This window comes from Triticum aestivum, chromosome 3D (assembly GCF_018294505.1).
Source record: "Triticum aestivum cultivar Chinese Spring chromosome 3D, IWGSC CS RefSeq v2.1, whole genome shotgun sequence".
Lineage (NCBI taxonomy): Eukaryota > Viridiplantae > Streptophyta > Magnoliopsida > Poales > Poaceae > Triticum > Triticum aestivum.
In genome coordinates this window covers 391,287,195-391,295,746 of record NC_057802.1, presented here as the reverse complement: position 1 = coordinate 391,295,746, position 8,552 = coordinate 391,287,195, and positions in this window count along the sequence as shown.

The following is an 8,552-nucleotide window of genomic DNA, read 5'->3' as shown; positions in this document are numbered from 1 at the left end:
GTTCTTCGAGCTTGCTAACTCTCAATCCCTCCATGGATTCTTGCTAGTTTTTGAGGGAAAAGAGAGAGGAGATCTAGATCCACATTTCCACCAATCACTTTCTCCTCTATGTGAGGGGAACCCCGTGGATCTAGATCTTTGAGTTCTTGGTGTTCTCTTTCTTGTTCTTCCTCTCATGTTCCTCCCTAGCATTAGTTGATTCGGTGGGATTTGAGAGAGAAGGACTTGGGCACTCCGTGTGTCCTTACCATTGCATTTGGTGCATCGGTTTGAGTTCTCCACGGTGATACGTGGAAGTTACAAGTTGAGAAGCTTATTACTCTTGGGTGCTTGGTACCCTTGAGCTTGTTCCTCTTGGGTGCTTGGGCACCCTAGCCGGTTGGTGGTGTTCGGAGCTCAATCATTGTGGTGTAAAGCTCCGGGCAAGCGTCGGGGTCTCCAATTAGGTTGTGGAGATCGCCCCGAGCAATTTGACGGGTACCGGTGACCGCCCCCAAGGGTTGCCAAAGTGTACGGGTTCGATGACCGCCCCAAGGGTTGCCATTTGTACGGGTTCGGTGACCGCCCTCAAGGGTCCCTTAGTGGAATCACGACATCTCTCATTGTGCGAGGGCGTGAGGAGATTACGGTGGCCCTAGTGGCTTCTTGGGAAGCATTGTGCCTCCACACCGCTCCAAACGGAGATTAGCATCCGCAAGGGTGTGAACTTTGGGATACATCGTCGTCTCTGCATGCCTCGGATATCTCTTACCCGAGCTCTTTACTTATGCACTTTACTTTGTGATAGCCATATTGTTTCTTGTCATATATCTTGCTATCACTTAGTTGTTTATCTTGCTTAGCATAAGTTGTTGGTGCACATAGGTGAGCCTAATTGTTGTAGGTTTTGTGCTTGACAAATTAACCGCTAGGTTTATTCCGCATTTGTTCAAGCCTAAACCGTAATTTTTTAAAGCGCCTATTCACCCCCCCCCCTCTAGGCGACATCCTCGATCTTTCAATTGGTATCAGAGTATCGTCTCTCTTTGTCAGGCTTAACCGCCTAGAGAGTAAAGATGTCGACTAGGGGATTAGGATTCTCTGACACTCTGAGTTTCGATGGCACAAATTTTGATGTTTGGGTAATTCGCATGCTTAATCTCTTTAGGTCCATGGACCCAAATTTAGAGCGAATTGTAGATATGGGGTTTTCTCCTCCAAATGATCCCCAAAGATTATCTTTAGAGGATGAGAAAAACTCTTATCTCAATGCTCAAGCTTCTAATGTGCTTTTCGATGCTTTGAGCAATGTAGTTATATTTCAACTCATACCGTTCCGGGATGCTCATGAGTTGTGGACAAAGCTTCAAGATAAATATGGCATGTCCAAGTTTTGTGGGGATGATTGTTCTCCCTCCACCTCCGGCCGTGTTGTGTTCTCAACTTCTTCTACTTCACCTACGTGTGGTTTGCCACAAGGTAATGACATGGTGAGTAGTGGTGTACATTGCAATGATGATAGTAAGCTTATTGTTGATAATCCTTCATCACTTTCTTATTGCAATGCTTCATCTTTGGACTTTATCACTTCGAGCACTCCAAATGTTTCACATGCTTGTGTTGATAGTCCTTGCATATCATGTAGAAATTTCTTGACTAAATCTCATGATGATATGCTTACTATGTCTTGTTGCCATGATAAAAATGCATATATTTCCTCGAATTGTTGTGCTAACAATGTAGAGGAAACCCAACACCCCATGGAACAAGATGTGGTCTTGAATGGTGCTTCAAGGGATCCTACATCATCATCTATTGCAATTTGCCTTATGGTCAGGGCTTCAAAGGTATCTCCCACTTTGAATCCCAATATATCTTGTGATGATATTGATGAGGGCAAGAATGATGATGATGTTGATTATGATGAAGAGAATGATAATGTTGCCTCCCTAAAAATTAAGGGGGAAATGATTTTTAAAGCTCTTCTTAAGAATAAAATTGCTCGTTCCAACTTCATGGAAATCATGTCTATTGCTATTGAGGGCAAGAAATATATTGATGAGTTGGAATCTCGTCTTGAGGAGCATGAGGTCACCATTGATAAAATGGAAGGTCATGAGCGTGATTACGCTAATGAGATTGCGGACCTCTCCCAAGCTCTCGAACTTGAACAAACCACCAAGGAATCTCTTGAGGAGACTTTTGCTCTAGAATTATCTAGAGTGAAGGAATCTCATGATAGAGCTCTTGAGGTGGCCAATGTTTTGAAACTAAAAATGAGAAGCTTGAAGTTGCGCATGCTAAACTCCTTGAGGACTTTGGGCACCTCAAAAATGGCTCAAGGGTCATTAAGAGTGAGCTCATCAAACTCACCGAGTCTCATGCACAACTTAAAGCTTCATATTCAAAAGAGCTTGCCAAGTTTCCTTCTCCTCTAGCTATTATTGATGGTGCTTGTGCTACTAACTCTATTACTTGTGAAGCATCCATTTTGAAGGAGAATGTTGAGCTACGGGCTCAACTTGAGTTGCTATCTAGCAATTATGGGAAATTGGAAGAAAGTCATGAAAAGCTCTCAAGCTCTCATGATGATATTCTAGTATCCCATAATGTGCTAAAGATAGCTCACGAGGCCATGATTGCTAAGGTAACATCTAGTGAGCCTCATGTGGATACTAGCAGTACTTTTAGTCAAAATGCTATATTGCCTTGTGCTAGTCCTTGTGATTCATCCATGCATAACATTGGTACATCTTGTGATGAATTGCTTTCCTTGCCGTGTTGCTCTAACGATGAAGCTTATACTTCCTCTAGTGCTTGTGTTGAGACTAACCATGTAGAGGAAATCAAAGAGCTCAAGGCCCAAGTCACTTCTTTGAAGAAAGACTTGGAAAAGTGTCATGAAGGGAAATTCACACTCAAGAATATCTTGAGTGTGCAAAAATCCCCCAATGACAAAGGTGGACTTGGATTCAACTCCAATAAGAAGAATAAGTCCAAGAGAAACAAGAAGAAGGGCCAAGAACAACTCAAGAATTCGGCCAAGATTATTTGCTTCAAGTGCAAAGTAGAAGGGCATCATGTTAGATCTTGCCCATTGAAGAAGAAGGCCATTAGTGACAAGCAACAAGGGAAGCGGCCAGAAGTTCATTCTCATGCTCAACCTCAAGTTGAAGAAAGACCTCTTCCCAAGAAAACTCAAGCTAATGCTTCTCAAGTTGAGAAATCAAGTGAGAAGAAAGTGAAGAGTAGATGTTGCTACCTATGTCGTGAGAAAGGTCACCTTGCTTCCTCATGCACTAGTGGTAACTTATCCAACCCAATTATTATTGATGATATCTATTCTCTTAGGAAGGATAAGGTTGGCAATGTGTTTGCCAAGTTTCTTGGTACTCAAAGTGGTTTCAAGCAAAGAACCATTTGGGTTGCCAAGCCTATTGTGACTAACCTCTTAGGACCCAACTTGGTTGGGGAACAACAAGCTCAAACTTGATCAATAGGTGTTGTTGGAGGGCATTGGAGACTTGGATACATTATGAAGAATTAAGGGGACTTCATCATTCTTATTGTCTCAAGCCAAGTCAATTGGGTTATCAAGTTTCTATACTATATCCAATGTACCTCCTTCCGGTAACTTGTACTTAAATTGTTTACATTGAAAGTTACTTGCCCCTTTGCATGTTTTGGTTTTGTTCCTTGCATGTGTTTGTATATGTTGTGTCTCCAAATTGCTTATCTTGAGTAATCAAGTATGTGTATGTTGGTTTGCACTTCATGTACATGTGTGTCATACGTTGAGCCTTTGTGCATCTTGTTTGTATATTAGTTGGCTCTTGTGAGAGATTAATGGAATACCCATTGTGGGGGAGTGACGTGCTTTGTGCACCTCACAATCCTATAAATGTGTGTACATGAGTAATACCATCTAGTATTGATATGACAAGATTATATAGTCGCTATGTGGTATGTATTCTCATGAGAAATTCAAATTCTAAATAGTCCATTAATTATCTCTTGTTGGATCCTCTTATTGCCTCTTGTTAAGTTTTTATTGGTATCACATTATGGGGGAGTAATATGCTATGTGCGTATTACAAGCCTAGAAAATGTGTACATTTGAGATATTGTCACCTAGAATTGATATTGTAAATTATCTTGTTCCTAGGTGGCATGTTAGCACTACAAGTTGCAATTTGCTTTTTGTTTGGTGTGAAGATGATGTCAGATATCCTTGCTATCTACCACCAGGAATTATTTCCAAACACTTCTTGTCTTTTGACAATTGGTACTCACTTATGTGTGATAGAAATTATTGATCATCTCCACGTTGGTGTTTGCTTCTTATTTCCTTTTTCTCTTGCCAAGGAATGTTTCAACTCCCTTTGTCTTCCATACCACTTGTGGATCTTCTTAATTTCTTGACCTTGTCTAGTGTTTTCTAGATATAGTGAAAGTGGTGATCCCACCTTGTGCATTTTGTATTCAAATGCAAATTCTCTATAATGCACTAGTCTCGGGGGAGCTATCCTATTTTCTATAAAACACTCATCTTGTGGTCCTTATCAAGTTTGTGTTGGTGGAACGCAAACCGTTTCTTTTTGGTACTTTGTGCCATCATGAAACTTTGTAGAGAGCTTGGTTTGTTTGGAACCATTCTCTCTTTTGGTAGTTTGACATCTTTCTTTTTGCGTGTATCATTGGATATCTCGTTCCTTGATGTATCTTTCAGTTGATATCCTCCAAGTGATGATTTATTCTTTTGGTATCTTTTCTTCACTTGGTTTTTCTTTGTCAATTGACATCGGTTCTTGAAAGTCTTGAGCATGCATATTAACTTCATGTAGTTTCCTTGGCATGCTTTCTTTCTTTGACCCAATATATAGGGGAAACTCCACCAAGTCTCAAATTAGATGAGATGTGCATGAATTTCATTTCCATATCTATATGCACATATTTATGTGGAGTTTGTCCTATGTATTGTTGGTGTTTCTAACTCTTTGGTCCCAATGAGTTTGGGCACCATTTTGTTTGTGTTGTTGTTCTAGGAACAATTGAAGATGCATTGGATGCTCGGCTCACTCACAAGGAAGGTGGTGTCACCATGTGCTTATTGGAGTCAAGCTAGGATGCTCAATGAACTACTATCTATTACCTTCAATTGGTTTCTTCTACATCCTTCCAATGATATCTCGGTAACAAGTATCTATTCATGCATTCTTTTCTTGCATTCAACCTTGTGTAGGTTGCATCTTGGCATGATATTCATTCTATCTTGTGATACTTGTTTCCTTTCTCAAAGCATCTCAACGATGATCTCATGTTGCTAGTTGTGATGTCTTTGATGGTTGTGTGGTAGGAATTCATTTATATACAATAAGACCATATCTAGCCATGTGCTATGCTTCCAAGCAAATATCTTATTGGTATATCTATGACTTCCTTTTGGATATCTTGTTCCTTCGTGTTATAACTATTTCGGGTGTACATCCTTCTTTGTAGATATATATCATCATGATTTCGTCTACCTAGAACCTTATACACTTGAGAGAAATTACATCTCTAGATGATATCCTTTCTTTCACGTCCACCTTGTCTTTCTTATGCTATTTCTTTGGTGGCTCCGTGAAAGCTTTTGCCTTGAGTGCGTGTCTTATCTCGTTGCATCTTGATGCACTCTTGTGTGGTGAAGATTATTTTCCTCATGCTTATCTCTACGAGGCTTTTGCCATCTTAATTGGTATCCCTCGTCTTGATGAGGCTTTCATCTTCTATCTTCACCATGGGTTGTCGCAAGCTTTGTTGTTATCTTTTTAGTGAGCTTGTGAACCCATTTTCTAGTGGGTGTGTGTGGGAAGGAATGTCATGCACCGTGTATCTCATTTATCCAAGACTATGTTGATGCTTAATGCTCATCCTTATTTTAGTCTTCTCAAGTGATTTGCCATGACTCACACACATCATGTTGGTTGAGCCTATTCTTAAGTTGCCTCTTTTACATGTTGCTCAACCATGTGTTTGTTGCAAGTGCTAGGCTTTGTTTCCTATATGCTCACTTACACTTGTTGTGAGTTTCTATTGATTTTGGGGGAGCTATGATCCTATTTTGTGCACTTGGTATCCTAATACAAAAAATTCTTATGTGTGCAAAATTCATGGGGAGATCCTCTAGTTTCTTTAGATCACTCATTTTCTCTTATCATAATATCCTTTATTCATGTGGCTCATAGGATCATTGGCCTAGTTGGTTCAATTGGTATCTTTTGATAGCTTGCTTCAATTGGTATCTTTTGATTTGCTTGTCTCTCTCTTTGTTATGTCTTTGCGGCATATCATTCTTTTGCAATCTTTGGGCCTCAATATAGTTTGTCCTCCTCCAAGTATTTATCGTTGGATATGTGTATTGCATTCCACTCTCTTGTTGAGAAATACACAATTTATGGAGGACCACAATTTATATTGACCTTCTAAGCTTTTTGCCCATTTTGGCAATCGATGCCAACGGGGGAGAAGTTTCAGAGAGTTTTGTGGAGAAGCTTTGGTTTATGTTTCCTTAGCATTTGCATCTCATTCGCATGCATTATTGGTTGTTGCATTGCATGGTGATGCATAATTCCTTATATAAACTCTCTTGAAAGTGATTGTCATCAATTACCAAAATGGGGGAGATTGAAAGGACATGCGGTGCCCCCATGTGTGGTTTTGGTAATTGATGACACACTAGTAGAAAACAGGGCATTGGTTCGGCCCTCGTAATACCATTAATCCCGGTTCGCTCACGAACCGGGACCAAAGGAGGCAACTGTCCCGATTCGTGAGCCCAGGGGGCCGGCCGGGCCACGTGGGCCACTGGTCCCGGTTCGTCTGGACCTTTTGGTCCCGGTTCCACGCACGAACCGGGACCAATGCGCCTCGCCCCTGGCCCATGACCATCAGTCCCGGTTTGTGCCACAAACCGGGACTAAAGGGTTAGTCCTCGTTGCGGTCAGAGTTTAGTCCCACCTCGCCAACCGAAGGGAGCTCACACCGGTTTATAAGCCCGTCCCTCTCTGCCTTGTTGAGCTCCTCTCAAAATGAAAATAGATGCCCTTATACAAGGAATTTGACCTAAATTCAGAGTGAATTTCTCTGAAATTCATAGAAATTTATTATGAATTTAGGTTGAATTCTCTCTATAGGCGCATCTATGCTCATTTTTTTATGTTGGGGTTGGCGATCTTTACAGACTTTTTGTGTGTTGAATATGCACCATTAAAAATCAGTCTCTGCTTTGAATGGTTCATTTTGAACACACAAAAAGTCTGGAGTTCAAATAAGTTCAAGAAAATGAAATCCCTTTGTAACAGATGAGTTTTCGTCCGAAACCCTGATACTTCGAAAGAGATTGTCCATTTTGTTCACGAAGTGCATCCACCTTTTGCCGGGACCCTCTCAACTTTTTAGCACATGCTATGTGGGTGAAATGATGATACCATGCCAACTTTCAACCTTTTCAGAGTTCATTTGTAGGGGTTTTCAATTTCAAGTTCATTTGAAATGCTTTTTCAATTTTAGGGTCTTATAGCTCAAAATAATTAGTAAATGCATGAAACATAACAAATGAAGTCATAAAGGATTGAAAAATGATGATGTGGCTTTGAATGGTGCATTTTGAACACACAAAAAGTCAGGAGTTCAAATAAGTTTAAAAAATGAAATCCCTTTGTAACAGACGAGTTTCCGTATGAAATCCTGATACTTTGAAAGAGATTGTCCGTTTTGTACACGAAGTGCATCCAGTTTTTGCCGTAACCCTCTCAACTTTCTTGCACATGCTATGTGGATGAAATGATGATACCATGCCAACTTTCAACCTTTTCAGAGTTCATTTGAAATGCTTTTCAATTTTAGGGTCTTATAGCTCAAAATAATTAGTAAATGCATGAAAAATAACACATGAAAAATAACAAATAAAATAAACTTTATTAAAAAATATAAGTAGAAACAAAATAAAATAAACTTTAATAAAATTTAGGAAACTAAAATTAACAAAGTATTTTCTGTTCAAAACATTATAAGAAACCTCTAGTATTATTGAAACTAAAATCATATAAAATTGATGCAACTAAAATTATCGAAGTAAAATAAACAAGTAATTAGAAACAAAATAAAATAAAATAAATAAGTTTTTTGTTGTAAGTAGAAACAAAACAAAATAAATAAAGCAAAAAAGAAAACAAAAAACAGGCAAAAAATAAAAAATATGCCACCTACTGGGCCACCACGGCCTGAATACGACTAGAAACCCATCGATGGGCCAGGATTCAGGCCCGCAGAAGGCCCAGTAAGCCCATCAGGCATAGTAGTGACAATTAGGCCCGTAAGCCTGCAATGGAGAGGAGCTCGAGAGGGGTGCGGCAGTGGGGCTTATAAACCACTGCGCGCCCCTCTCAACTAGCGAGGTGGGACTAAACTTTTGACGCGGGCGCAGCAGCACAAGGCCTTTGGTCCCGGTTGGTGGCACCAACCGAGACTAAAGAGGTGCATTGGTACCAGTTCGTGGCACCAACCGGTACCAATGCCACCCCTTTAGTCCC